Source organism: Cynocephalus volans, chromosome 5 (genome assembly GCF_027409185.1).
Source record: "Cynocephalus volans isolate mCynVol1 chromosome 5, mCynVol1.pri, whole genome shotgun sequence".
Taxonomy (NCBI): domain Eukaryota; kingdom Metazoa; phylum Chordata; class Mammalia; order Dermoptera; family Cynocephalidae; genus Cynocephalus; species Cynocephalus volans.
This window is the reverse complement of record NC_084464.1, coordinates 71,207,978-71,222,966: the sequence shown is the minus strand read 5'-3', so window position 1 is coordinate 71,222,966 and position 14,989 is coordinate 71,207,978. Positions and strand designations below refer to the sequence as shown.

Sequence of the window (14,989 nt, the reverse complement as noted above, 5' to 3'; positions counted from 1 at the left end):
TTTAAGTGTGTTGAAAGCCAGAATAATAATACGGTTTTCTGGATAGGACACTCTGTTAAGGCAACTTGTAATTAGGAAGCACATTTAAGCATATATTTTTAAGTGCTTGTGAAGTTAAGACTAGAGTACAGATAACGGAGCAATTAGTTTTTCAGCCTTCCCAGGCCATATTACGGTCACTCTTTTGTTGAGCTACAGTGGGGAGCTACAGATGCTGTAATTAAATGTTCCAGTCTAGTCAACCTACAGTCCATACTAAACATTCTCGGCTGGAGTGTGCAGGCGACCATCGCTAATGTTTTGAAAATGTCTTAAAGTCAACTACAGACCAATATAGTACATTAACAAAAAGAATTTGATTTACCTCCTCTAGTAAGAGTGAGAATATGAATACTTTTTGCAGGAGTGGTCAAATAAATTGGATGAAGTGTAAAAACATTGAGTTCATAATAAGATATTAATCCAATAAAAAATATCTATTCAATTAATAGTTGGTGTCGATTTTGTCTCCCATTTGCTCTGTGTGGATATTGGTTTGACAGTATTGTGCTTACTTTTTTGGAGATAAAGTTCTTGCCTTTAGTTCAATATAAGTACTTATATGCTGAAGCTGTTTAGACAGCAAGCGTAAAAGGAACCTGATTGGATGATAAGAATATTTATTTCCACCATTTATAAACAGAATTAATTATTTTTGCTTCTTTTATTCCTTTCTCTTTTTTTAATTTAAAATTCTGCTGCTATTTAATATCTTGATCAAATATTTATTTAATCTTTTTTTTTAATTGTAGTTTTTGCTAATGGGTCAGATCTATTCATCAGTTTGACATCCCTCTCTTTTTTCTTTATAACCTATTGATTATTCCGTTTGTGTGAGTAATTGGACTACATTTTCTGTAAAAATACCATATCAAGTGAGAAAAATATTATCACTGACCATAAGTTTGAATATACTATATTGGACATGGTGTACAGTTTAATCAACAAGCTGTTGTATATTCAGTTCCAACTACATAACTAGATATGTGCAATGGTAGAATGACAGGTCTGGCAGATTGAAAGAAATGATTAACTATATAACCTGCATTTTATACAAATCACTTTTGATATGCATTAGCAACAGGAAATACACTCTTGACACTCTAACGATAAAAGAAAATTATAATTAAGTAGAAAATTATAGAGAAGGACTGGTTTGCAATGAATTCATAATAATGTGAACTCTCTGCAAAACTTAAAAATGATAACACTGTTTTCTTAATTTTTACCTTTCTTAAATTCCAGGACATTGTTCACGTTTAAGTATAAGTATCATTCAGCATCTGGTGCTCAACCTTTTTTATTTTTTACTGTCTGTGCTTTTCAGGTTGATTAAATCTATTTAAATATGTCAACTATCTATTTTCCAAAATGTGGAAAATGGTCTTTTCCCTTTAAATTAAAGAAAGTATACGTTGATGATTCCTAACCTGTCATGCATATCCATTAATATTATATATAGATATGCATAGATTAATACTATGAATATTCCAGAAATACTTTTAAAATGAAATGAAATAAGGAGAAAAGACAAAAGAAAGCATGGTAATTTTAAGAGCTCAAAGATGTTCAGTGTAGATAAAAATTACCCAGAGAGCATGAGGTTTGAGTGTTAAGCAGTGTCCAAACAAGAAATGCCACCTAAGAAATATTAGGGGCAATGGGAAGTAATTAATCTAAGAAAAAACATAATCAAATGTACATTTTGAGAGATCACTCTCAAGTGTAAAATAGAATTTGATTTCTTTTTCTTTTGGAGAAGACCGGCATACTGGAAGTAGAGAAAAAGTTAAGTGCTTGTAGTAATCAAGTTGAGGTCTAGAGTAGAGAAAAGAAAACAGTGCTTGAAGTAATTGGATGATTTCAGGAGACATTTAGGACACAGAGCTAGTAGGCTAGGAATTTGTGATGTCAGATGTGTAAAGTGAGGAAAAGAAAAATCATGCTCAGATTCCTAAAATGGATATATGGATTATTGTTACAGGGTCACAGGAGAAGAAGAAGTATGTTTAATGAAGAGGGAGATCAGCAGAGCTTCAGAAATACCAAGTTTTTTATATTGTAAATTATTAAAGTAAAAGTGTGCCGTAAATAAGCTTATTACGTGCATCTGAAGCATAGGAGAGCGTTGTGAAGGAACTGTATTTTTATAAATCATCAGTTAGGAAGAAATATATAGAGAGTGACCAAGTTTGTTCCTTAAGATAGGCACTGAGGACCACTAAAATATGAAGGATGGATAAAGAAAAGAGCATACAATGAGAAGCTGAAGGAAAAGGCAAGAGAAGAGAGAGTTCCAATTTGAAAAAGATGGTAAGAAAGTGTTAAATAGCGTTGGGCAGTCCAGTATGATTCGGTGTGGTTTCAGTGGAGTTTAGTTGTTGGTGGTGTTTTATGTGGGAGGGTAGACAGACGAAATGAGAAAGTAAAGATTAGCAAGACTAGGTCATTTCACAAGAAAGGGGAACGGAGATATGGGACTAAACAGGAGGAATGTGACTATATTCAATCATAAAGTACTGTGTATTTCAAATAACTAAGGAGTACATTTTAAATGTCTCATCGTAAAAAATGATAGGTAAGCAAGGTGATGAATATGTTAAGTAGCTCAATTTAATCATTGCACATTGTGTGTGTGTGTGTGTGTGTGTGTGTGTATCAAAACATCACATTGTACCCCATAAGTATATGCAATTATGATTTGTCAATTAAAGTAGTATTAATAAAAAGGTAGAATAAAAAATAATCTAGATTCCCAGGCCAGCCCAGTCCTATAAAATCAGAATCTGCCTTTTAACAAGATCCCTGAGTAATTTAATGCACATTCAAGTTTGAGAAGACATAGTCAAGGCCTTCTCAATAGAAATATAGTGTCAGCCAGATGTGTAATATTAATATTTCTTGTAAACATATGTAAAAATAGTTTAACAAATTATGTATTAAACTTAAAAAAAATCTTAAAGGAAATTATTCAGCCTGAAGGGAAATAAACCAAATAGAAACACATTCAAAGGAAGATGTGAAGGCCTTGAAAATGAAAAATATATAGGAAAATTTACTTGAATATGTAAATTTTTTCTCTTTATTTCTTTAAAACACACGCAACTGTTTAAAACAAGCTTTTTTTTTTGTTTTTGTCTTGAGGTATAATGGTACAACAGTTTTAATACAGCTACCAGTCTTCACAGGGCTAGCAGCATCTTGCACTGTGACATTCATATACATACCTAATAAGCATTTTATTAAGAACAAATGTTAAAAGCAAAGGGACTTCAGCAATTGCCTATACAAAGGTAAATAGACACTGTAGTTTATTTTCCTTGAATCATTTTTGCTGCATAGTAAATTGCAACTACATGTCAGTAAAATGTTACTAATCTATAGAATACACTTTGAACTGTGAGGTATGGCAGCTCTCTAAGAGAGAGAGCTAACATGTAATCCTGAATATATTTAGTGATTATTTTTAGCTGCCACAGATGGGAAAGACAAAAAAAAAAAAAAAAAAAAAAAAAACCAACCCAGCATTTGAAGACCCTAGAAACTCATTTTTCTAATCAATTAAAAACTTTTTATTAATTCTCATCTGTTTCCTATCATTTCCTTATTGGACCATTGTTGAATGGATAAAGATAAAGTAAATGTGGAAGTGAAGCTATGTTTTTTATGGGATTATGTATTAAACCAGTAATTTAAAAAAAATAAAAAATAAAAAATCTGACAGGTAACTGCTCATTGCTGATTTAGTTTACATCAAGTTGAGATCCTGGTATATACATCTCAGCTTTATAATTCAAGATTGTTTTTAAATACTTCTAATTCACTTGAATTATTACAGTAAAGCTAACTTTCTAACACTTAATTGTAAGATGTGTAAATAGCATAAATGTGATATTTATGACAGCAACAGTACAGAAAATGGGGTAAATGGACTTCTATTGGTGTTATATTCTTATATCTTATGTGAAATACTACAAATTAACTCAAAGTAGACTATACAAATACCAATCCAAACAGCAACAAGTAGAAACATAATGTAAGTAGGTATGCTTGTACCAATAGAATAATAAAAATTATCTAACCAAAAAGAAAACAAAAAAGTAGAAGCAAAACAAAACAATAAGATAAAATGAAAATAAAAGCAAAATGGTGGACCTAAACCCAATCATACAAATAATTGCATTAAATGTCAATGAACTAAAAAAAAAAAAAAAAAAAAAAAAAAAATCCAGCAGAGGTACAGATTGTCCATCTGGACAGAAAAGCAAGACCCAACTTTGCTCGGTCTACAAAACATAGATAAATCATAAAAGAAAAGGTATATAAAGACATACTGTTCAGAAAGTATAAAAATGTAATGAAGCTTTATTTACCTCAGAACAAATAGATTCCAGACCAGAAGTAAAAAGTGCGTATCATAAAAATAAAAGGGCCAGTTCATCAGTCACTCCAGCCAACATCAACGTGAAGTGGCAGAACCATCAGTCAACACACAGATTCATGAGAAAAAATAATAGGTGTTGTTATAAGTCTCTATGTATGTCAGCTGTTTATTACACAGGCAAAAATAATTGAAAGAGAAATTAGCACCTAGAAGGGAGGTGCTATTAGAACTAAAACCCAATATATATGACATTGGAATGACTTTGGAAAGAGGCTACCAGGACAGTTAGGAAATTTTAATTCATCTGGAAAAGAGTGAGGAAACTTATTGAAGCTGAAGTGAGAACCAAGTCATGTATTAACCAAATACTAGTAAAACTACTGTCTGTGTCAATATGGAAGTTCAAAAATGTACGGAATGACCTTATTGACTAGGATAAGAATACAGGGCAAAATGTGGAAATTACCAAATAGCTTCATTTACTGGCCCGTGATAAAAAAAGAAAAGGAAATTGATGAGCTAATGATGAAACTGTTTTCAACCAGAATTTAGAAAAAATATTTTTAACCTAGGATTACTGTGTTGGAAAATAAATATGATTCTTATTTTCAGAATTCCAGCTGGTAAAACATTTTCAAAATAGACTCAGAGCCATGATAAAATCCAGGACATTATGAGAGGACTGTGAGTGCAGAATGATTTAAGGCAAAGGCATTTAGACCCACTCGAATAGACAAAACTCTTTATAAAAACCTTAAGGACATACCCTCATTCTCACCCCAAAGTAGAGAGGACATAATCCAAAGACACTTTTGGGTCTAGCACAAAGCAGTTTAGAAAATTGCTCGGCTGCAACATGAGCCATCCAGTACTTATAGCTTGCAAAGTAGGGGTCATAGAAGTGCTATGGACCAGTCTCTGCTTAGTAACATCCTCCTCCTCCCTTTTTTCTTGAATGTGTATCCAGTACAGTATTCTTGCCCCTGCCTCACTTTGTATATTGAAATTATTGATGACCACATAACTTGTCTTTTTAATGTGTACATCTCTGAATCAGGAAAAGCTAAACCAAAAACTAAAACAGAGAAACCATAACCAAGTAGCCTCATCTACATCTGGAATTAATTTAAATAATTATATCCTAGACTTTAATTCCAATGTGATGAGACATATGTGGATAAAAAGAGTAGAATTTTCACATTGGGCATGTCAGTTTAGTGGCCAGAGGTTGGACTGAAAATGACCTCTGATTATCCTTTTGACCAGCTGGGGCTGGTTGAACACCTTTCTGTCCATGTTGTTCTCCATATGACTAGCTTAGGCTTCCACACAAAATGGCAGTCAAAGTGTAATTAAATTTTTTATAGCTGTGATTGTAATCTAGAGATGACTTTGCCCCTCCAGGGAACATTTGGCAAAGTCTAGAGACATTTTCTGTTGTCACGTCTAGAGGAGTGTAAGGGGCTTCTAGTGGGTATGGTATGTATAGAACTGCATCCCCCATCCTCAATTTATATGTTAAAGTTCTAACCCCCAGTTAGGTCATCTCAGAACGTAACCTTATTTGGAAATGGAGTAGTTTCAGATAGATGCAATTAGTTAAGTTAGGATAATGTGGTAGCTGAGTAGGATAAGCATCTAATCCAGTATGACTGGTGTCTTAATCAAAAGGGAAAATTTAGGCATAGACACATGCTTAAGGAGAATACCATGTAAAGATGAAGGCAGAGAGTGGGGTGATACTTCTACAAGTCATGGAATGCCAAAGATTGTCAGAAAAACACTGGAAGCTAGGGGACAGGCATGGAAGGGACATTCTCTCTCATAGTCCTCAAAATGAACCAACCCTGCCAAGACTTTGACTTTGTACTTCTAGCCTCCGGGACATTTTATGGTGCAGCTCTAGCAGACTAATACAGACTAGAGACCAAGGATGTTTTAAACACCCTATAATGAATAAAACAGTCCCAGAAAACAAAACAAAACAAACAAACAAAAAAATCTGGTAAAAATGTCATTAGTCTTGAGGTTGAGAACCTGGTCTAGAGTAAGCATTTCAAGAGGAAGGAGTTAGAAAGTGCCAGTGTCTGAAGATCCATGCTTCAAAATTGGGAAAGTCACACTTCTGCAAGATTCCATCATGCAAACATTTTATAGAGTCCATCTAGATTCAAAAATGAGGTCATAGTTATTTTATTTTTGGTTTTTCCTACACTCTACCATGTAGACATAATTGTTGGCATTTCACTCACATAAAAAATACACGCTGTCTTCTAAGACACTAAAAGTCTTCATCCATCATAGTGTCAGGCTTAGACTGAGATTAGAAAATGAAACTTTGCAAAAACTCCTTTTACAAAATCTGCTAAAGCATAAAATACTTAAGGTTAATTTAATAGACAATGGTTTTGCTGAAACCAAGAAGACATTGCTGAGAGAAATTAAAGATCCATGGAGATGGAAAAATATATAACCTGATCATATACTGGAAGAATGAATATGGTTATGATGATCCATAGATTTAATATAATCCCCATTACAATGCAAGTAGTGGTTTCTGAAAAAAATGAAAACTTGGTTTCAAGTTTGGAAAAAATATGTATGAACCTATAATGGCAAAAAAAAAAAAAAAAAAAAAAAAATACTATTGAAATAAAAGAACAAGCCTGGAGAAGTTATACTGTCTGACTTCACAACTTAGTATCAGGAAAGTGTGTTATTGGCCAAAAAAAGACAATTTGATCAATGAAAGTGAAAAAGACAATTTGATCAATGAAACAGAACCACACATAAAATTATTTTCAACAAATTATACAAAGCAATTCAATCAATAGAAAAATGAAAATCCCCTGAAAAAATTAAACTGTAATGTGACTATTTATAGGAGAAAAAAATGACATTAACTTCTACCTCACACTGTGCATAAAGACATTAATTTTAGATTTTGATCTTTATATAGAAGCTAAAACTATAGGGCTTTTAAGAGAATATAAGGAAGAAGCTCCTGTGACCCAGGAGGAGGGCTTTATTTATTAGAAAAGACAAAGAGAACAATAACCATTAAGTTAAGAAAAAAAAAAGTTGAATTAAACAAATAAAATTTTAAATTTTTTCTTACCGTATACTCCATTTAGAAAATAGATAATCTTGACAGAAAATATTTGCAAACATATTTCTAAAAAAGGACTTAAAATCAGAATATAAATGTAGCACTTATAATTCAATAATATAAAACAAAACACTAAAAATCATGTGCAAATGACTGGAATCAATATTTACAAAGAAATGTAAGCACTTAAAAATTCTTCATTAATCATCAGGGAAATGCAAAGCAAAACTAAAAATGGGTACTCCTTTAAAGTGTTTAAAATTTAAAAAAATAAATAAAAATTGTTGAAACTGTGAAATTAAAAAGTAAAAAGCGAAGTAATTAGAGGTCTCATACATTGTTGACAGAGAGACAAAATTATTGTTAGAGAATAAAATGCAAAACACAAAACAAAACAAAACAAAACAAACAAACAAAAATACTTAGTGAAACAGTTTGGAAGTTACTTTTAAAGTTACCCTACTGTAAGAAAAGCAATTGATTCCTTGATATATATAAGCAACTGAAATGGAAGTATTAGTCTACAAAAAGGCACAAGAATATTTATAACAGGCTTATTCATTGTTACCCAAATCTGAAAACAAACCAAATGTCAACATGAAAATGAACAACCAGTGATATGTATGTAAAATGGACTATCACTCAATGACAAGAAGGACCAAACTACTGACTGATACACAAGTATCTCTCAAACATTGTCCTGAAAAAAAGAAGGTGGACAAAAAAAGAGCCTATCATAATATTCCACTTATGCAATTTCTCAAATAGGACAAAAAAAAAAAATAAAATAAAAAAATGACTACCTCCAGGAACAGGGCTGATTGGGAAAGGCAATGAAGGAATTTCTTGAGGTTATGGACATGTTCTATATCTTAGAGAAGTATGAGTTGAAAAAGTACACGCATTTGTCAAAACTAATCTAATGTCACTCTGGCTTTATGCATTTATTACATGCAAATTGTAGATACAAATAGCACTGTAAATTGATTTGTCTTTAGTTTTGCTTTCTGCAGTGGTTTTGGTTAGCACCTCTAAACCTTTTTCCTGTGTGTTCTTGCCTTGAAAAAATCAGTAAATATATTGAAGTTAATGGAAGCTAGATTTTTCACTGTTGGAGAAGGAATTTACAAATATGGAAAGGAGAATTAAAAGGCACTCTGAGATATTGTGTATAAATTGAAGGTATGAACATGAACTCATCGTTTTTACTAAATAGACACACAAACCTAAATATAAATATATACGTACATGGATGTATTTATGATATTATGCTATAATAGGATGTGTCTAGTGCTATTGAATTATTGGGTGAAATTATGTATATTGGTATTAACCTGATGTATGCATGTGTATCATACAAAGTGTCTGCATATATATATATATTTATATATATGTGTGTATATATCAATAGATACAGAGATACAAATATATGTGCATGCATGTATGTTTTATATTTCCGATCCCTGTCCATTGATGAGTGAGCATTCCAGTCACCCAGATCTTGATTTCTAAAAGTAATTCTCTACATAGAGGAACCATGGGTTTTTAGATAATAGATAAATTCTACCCTGGAGCAAAGAAGGTATAAGATAAGCCTTAAATTTCTTTTTTCATTATAAAGTAAAGAAATATTCAGAAAAAAATGATAATTTATCAAAAGGGCATGATACAATTGAAAGGGTTTCCAATGGCCAACTATGAGGAAATTTAAACACTGAAAGAAATTAATGGATTATAATCCATTGAATAATATAGTAATTGATGAGTCAATTCTCATATACATATGTAATTAATTTAAAAATAGACAAATACATGTGGAGATATAAAGGGAATATTCTTCCTTATGGCAGAAAATGAACATATACATGAAACTAATGATGGATTTAGAAAATCATCAATGGTTGCTAGAACTAGTGAGTTAAAGATTCATAAGAAATAGGATGTGTACATATTCTCAAAATAACTCTCCAAAATTATTTGTTAAGTTCAAGGGACAAATTATAAGTTTATATTGAAATGATATAACCAATGTCAGAACAAACTAACTTAAAATGTCCCCTGATATTCACTGATGACACCATATCACTTCAGTTGTATTTCTTCCAAAGGTCCATAAAACCTGAATGTAATCAAGATACAATATCAGATAAGTCAAAATTGAAGGGCATGTTATAAAATTACTGGATTGTTATATGCAAAATATAAAAGTTTGATGCTTAAAATTTACTCTCTTAGTAGTTTTCAAGAATACAATGCATTGTTATTAACTGCAGTCAATAGTGTTGATTTTGATAATTGTACTCTGACAGTGTAAGGATTAATATTGTTTTTAGAAAATACACACTGCAATACTTAAGGGTAAAGGGTTATAATATTTAAAACTTTCTCTCAAATGGTTCACAAAAAGAAATACATATGATATAGATAATAGATATATAATATGTAATATGCTAGAAATATATATAATATAAATAAGTAAACATAGGAAATATCAAGGCAAATACGACAAGATACAAACTACTTGTGACTCTGAATGAAGTACTGGAGTTTCTTGCACTATTTTAAAATTTTCATGTAAATTTTAAGCAATATTAAAATAAAATGTTAACAAAAATTGATGTTAATACTCCATGGTGAGCACTGCATGTCTATTAGTGTAGCTAATATTAAACAAATAAATAGCAAATGGCAATACTGAGTGCTTGTGAAGAGGCAGAACAACCCAAACTGTCATCACTGATGGTGGGAATGCAAAATGGTAAAGTGACTTTAGAAAATAATTTGGCAGTGTGTTATGAATTAAGCATACACCTGCCACAAAACCATCACTCAAGTATTTACTCAAGTGAATTAAAGATTTATTCACACAAAAACCTATATGCAAATGTTTATAGTGTATATTTATACCTTTATTCATATCCACCAAAAAATGGAAACAACCAACATGCATTTCAGCAGGTGAACAAATATACAAATTCTGGCACATCCATACAATGATATACTACTCAGCAGTAAAAATGAACAAATTAAAGCAGATCAGTGGTTGCCAGAAAGTTGAGGGTGGGATTGTTTTTAATGGAATATTCAAGGAAATTAAGCTGATATAATTGTTTCATGTGGTCCTGTGGCAGTAGATGCATTTGTCAAAATCAATAGAACTCTACATTGCAGAGTGAGGTTTATTGTACACAAATTAAAAGCAAAATACATTGGGATAGTAGAGATCCAGTAACAGAATGCAGACTGTCACAAATAAATCCAACTTCATTAGAAAACTATGACATAACCTCACTAAATAAAGTGGGGAGAAATGGAGTTAATTTAAATAATCTTGTAAAACAGAGTTTTGACAGTTACAGTAAGGTACTTTAACTGGAGAGTAAGGTTGAACACAGGAGTAAATAAATTGTAGATAATGGGAACCAGCTGCTCCCTATTAGAGAAAAACATCATGAACAAGCAAGTAGAAAAAGCTAGAACAAGCCATGTGGTGATGGGTTAGAGTCAGAGATATTTGAATGAGCGCTTGCTTCTGCACAGTGTTTGCCAAAGCGCTAAGTAGACTTTTGGACTGTGCTCTCTTAATCAAATTTCAGTGAGGCAACACAGCCCTATGCAACATCCTCTACCTTGTTTGTAGCTCATCCTTCTGTGAACAAATGCCTTACTACACGTTTATCTTCTGTCATGCCCCCGCACCTTTACTAATGAGCTCCCTTGGCCTGAAACTCATTTCTTGCCTATCATTTATATACCTATTAACAACTCTAAACCCTTTTTTGGTGTATTTATTTTTCCTGGAGAATGCCCACAGTGGAGATCCAGCATACAAAGTATCTGAATTAATTATATTTGCCAAATAATGTCTTTGTTCCATTTATTAAACCAACAATGAATAGAGTTAACTGATAGAAATTAAGTCATATTCGAAAACCTGTGTAAAGACTTCATAAATGACTGACATCTTTTTCAATCTCTACAAGGATGGAATTGAAGAATTACTAGATGATCATAGAAAAGTAATAACTGATGAAGAATTAGAGACACTGACACAGGATTGAATAATAGAAATGCATATATCAATTTAGAGTACTTTCAGGACAATTTAGCTATCAGACATTTTGTATTTATGGACTGATTTTCAAAATAAATCCTGCATATGAGTGAGTCACTGTACTAATCTTGTAAGACTTGTTTTAAGGGTTACTGCCCTACGTAGACTTTTGTAATTACTCTTCTTTTGTGTCCTGGTGCACCCCTTAGAGTTTCATTAAAATACATGTGAGTGTAGATATCATGCATCTGCTCTGCTATCTAAAATTAAAAATCCACGAGACCAGGAATTGTGTTTTCTTTTTATCTGTATTTGAAAGCTAAGTTCTACCAGAGTACCAATCCTATACCATGTACACTCACTGTACATAATGAAAGAATCCCTTACAAATATTTTCTTTACTTGAATAAATTGTATTCTCTAAATGTATAAAGGTAAATTAAATAGATAAGAAAAACGTAGTCAAACATTTTGCATATCTCAGTGTAGAAAGATTCCACATTTATGCATTCGTTAAAACTCATAGGTTAAAATCAATTCATTTTCTTCATTACAGAGATTTTAGTAAGTATGATATGTGGTTTTCCCTCTATGTTGTTTTAACTGGATGATATGTGATTGCTCCATTTTTAACATTTGTGGTTTAAATGTTTAATGGAATGGAATTGAGGGAATCAGAACTTATAAAATTTGCTGTAGCTAAGTATGCTTGATCAAGTGTACCTTTTTTGTGGGTAATGCATATTGATTTTCAATTTTATGGTAGGCACAAATATACTGTGTAAACTCTATTGAATAATCTATAAAATATTAAGAAGAACATTTTTCTTGGCAATTTAAAAGTGAATTAACCTTTCTCAAAATATAGTAATATTTTTCATATGCAAGAAAAGTTTTATTATATAGGAATAACATAAGATATAGGTATTTATCTGTTTCTATTTGATTCAATTTTAGGCTTTAACCTAAACTCACTACCCTTAATCACCCTGGTTGAGGATTTATGCCATGAAATTGCTGAAACTAATCATTTGACTGATAGTACTCAGTGAATGCTTGGAGGTATAGCTACCCTCTTTCAAGGTTATTTAAAAAAATCATTTTGGAGCACTTTCAAACAACAGCAAATGTTAGTTCCTAGAACTTAATATTTGGGACATTTTTTAAAAGCTGTGTGAATATACTGCTTGCATAAAATATCAAGGATTAAACAAAGTAATAAATTATATTTATTATTTTCAATTTTGGGGCAATTCAGTAATTAAATACAAAGCAAAATGGGTTTTTCTTTAAATTTTATTCATATTAAAATACCTTCATTGTCTTAGAGTTAAAGAGAAACACAATTTTGAAAAACTGAAGAGCCTGAGGAGCTGCACTGCACTGTGATAGGATTCACAGACTCTGGGGCTGCCATCTCTGTGCCTCAGTTTCCTCACCTAAAAATAGGTATAATAACAGTACTACTCATATGTTCTTTGTAAGGATAAAATGAGCTGGCTGTTAAAATCAACAGTATCTGGGTGTTTTAAGTTCTAAGGAATTATTTTTATGAATATTACCCAAATCATACATCAGGAACTGCTTTGCATTGACTTTAAGTGCCTCCTTAGTCAATCAAAAGTCCCTAAACATGAATGCCAGAAAAATTTTTATTACATTGGTATTTTGTTATTTTTTCTTAATGTTATTTTATTTGACAAATCATAATTGTATACAGACCCACCCTGACTTAAGATGGGATTATATACTGATAAACCCATCATTAAGCTGAAAATATCTAAGTCAAAAACATGTTTAGTATTCCTAACCTACCGAATGTAATAGCTTAGATTAGCCTATTTCATGTAATTTACTGAATACAGTATACTGTACAGTATCGGTTGTTTACCCTCGTGATCCCACGGCTAAGGAGCTTGGTGCTCGCTGCCACTGCCGGCATCAAGAGAGAATATTGCATATCACGAGCCCTGGAAAAAATTAAAACTCAAAATTTGAAGTATGGTTTCTACTGAAAATGTATTGCTTTCACACCATGGTAAAATAAAAAAAAAATTGTTATTCAAACTGTAATAAATTGGGGACCATTTGTGCATGTATGGGGTACAATATGATGTTTTGTTACATGTATATAATGTGGAATGATTAAATCAAGCTAATTAACATATCCATCACCTCGCTTACCTCTCATTTTGTGGTGAGACATTTGAAATTTATTTCAAATTGAAGGTATTTTGAAATATATATCATTACTGACAGTAATCACCGTGCTGTTCAATAGCTCTCAAAACTTATTCTTCTGCCTATGTGAAACTTTGCATCCTTTACCCAATGACTCCCATTTCCACCCTCCTTCATGCCCAGCCTCTGGAAAGCTTTATTATACCATCTGCTTCTAAAAGTTCAACCTTTAAAAAGAAGGACATTCTGTCATTTTTGACAATGTGGATGAACCTGGAGGACATTATACTAAGCGAAATGAGCCAGACGCAGAAAGACAAATACCACGAGTTCTCAGTTATATGTAGAATCTAAAAAAGTTGAGCTCTTTATTCTTTATTTATATGCCCCCAGTAAAAATTTATAGAAGTTACAGATTTACGTGAATAATTATTTTCCAAAGTTAAAGTTAGTTTTGTAAGATTGTAAAATGTGATGACACAAGACAGTCTGGGAGATCTATACATACGAACATATACATATACATATACATGTACATATTGTGGCAGTGTAACAGGAGACTCAGTCTTGACTAATATTCTATTTTTCAAACTTTTAACCTCATCAACCTGTTTTTTTACTTGAGAGATTGTTTAATTTATTAGACCACTCTGTACCCTGTTTTAATCTGGAATTTGAATTGAAATGTCTTCTATCAGGAGGAAAATTCCTGAAAACTTTAACCTTGTCAGTGGTATTAAGAAATGGCCTTGGGAACATGACTAGGCAAGGGTCTAAGCTGAACAACTATAATGTGTTCCCTGATAAAAGCTTACTCTTCTACTCATGAAGCATAAGATTTTATATTGTTTTTAACTGACCCCACCCCACCCCCAATATCGTGCAAGGTATCATAGCAGAGAGAAGCAGGTGTGATTATGCCCCAAGCTTTCCCCCTCTTTAAATTGAAAATCAGCATCTTGAAGTTTGTATACTGAGACCAAGATGTACAGTACTAAAAATGTTAAATTATCAAACTTCCTTCTGTATTTGATCTCCATGTACCATTGGAAGTCCTGGTACTGCTGAGGACATATCTTGACTATTAATGGTATTGTGGTCATTAGTATATAGTCATTACTATATGATCATTAATATATGGTTAATAAATATGGTTGATATAAAATAGTTGGTTATTCCAAAGTAAATGCCATCTTATTTTGTGTTAATAATTTGTTTTGGG

General features: G+C 32.0%; 1 protein-coding gene across 1 annotated transcript in view; it reads left to right on the top strand.

Annotated features, from left to right (window-relative positions):
- The window catches only part of EYS (eyes shut homolog), a 1,675,061-nt gene that overhangs the window by 468,921 nt on the left and 1,191,151 nt on the right, over positions 1-14,989 (top strand). The gene's annotated exons all lie outside the window — the stretch shown is intronic.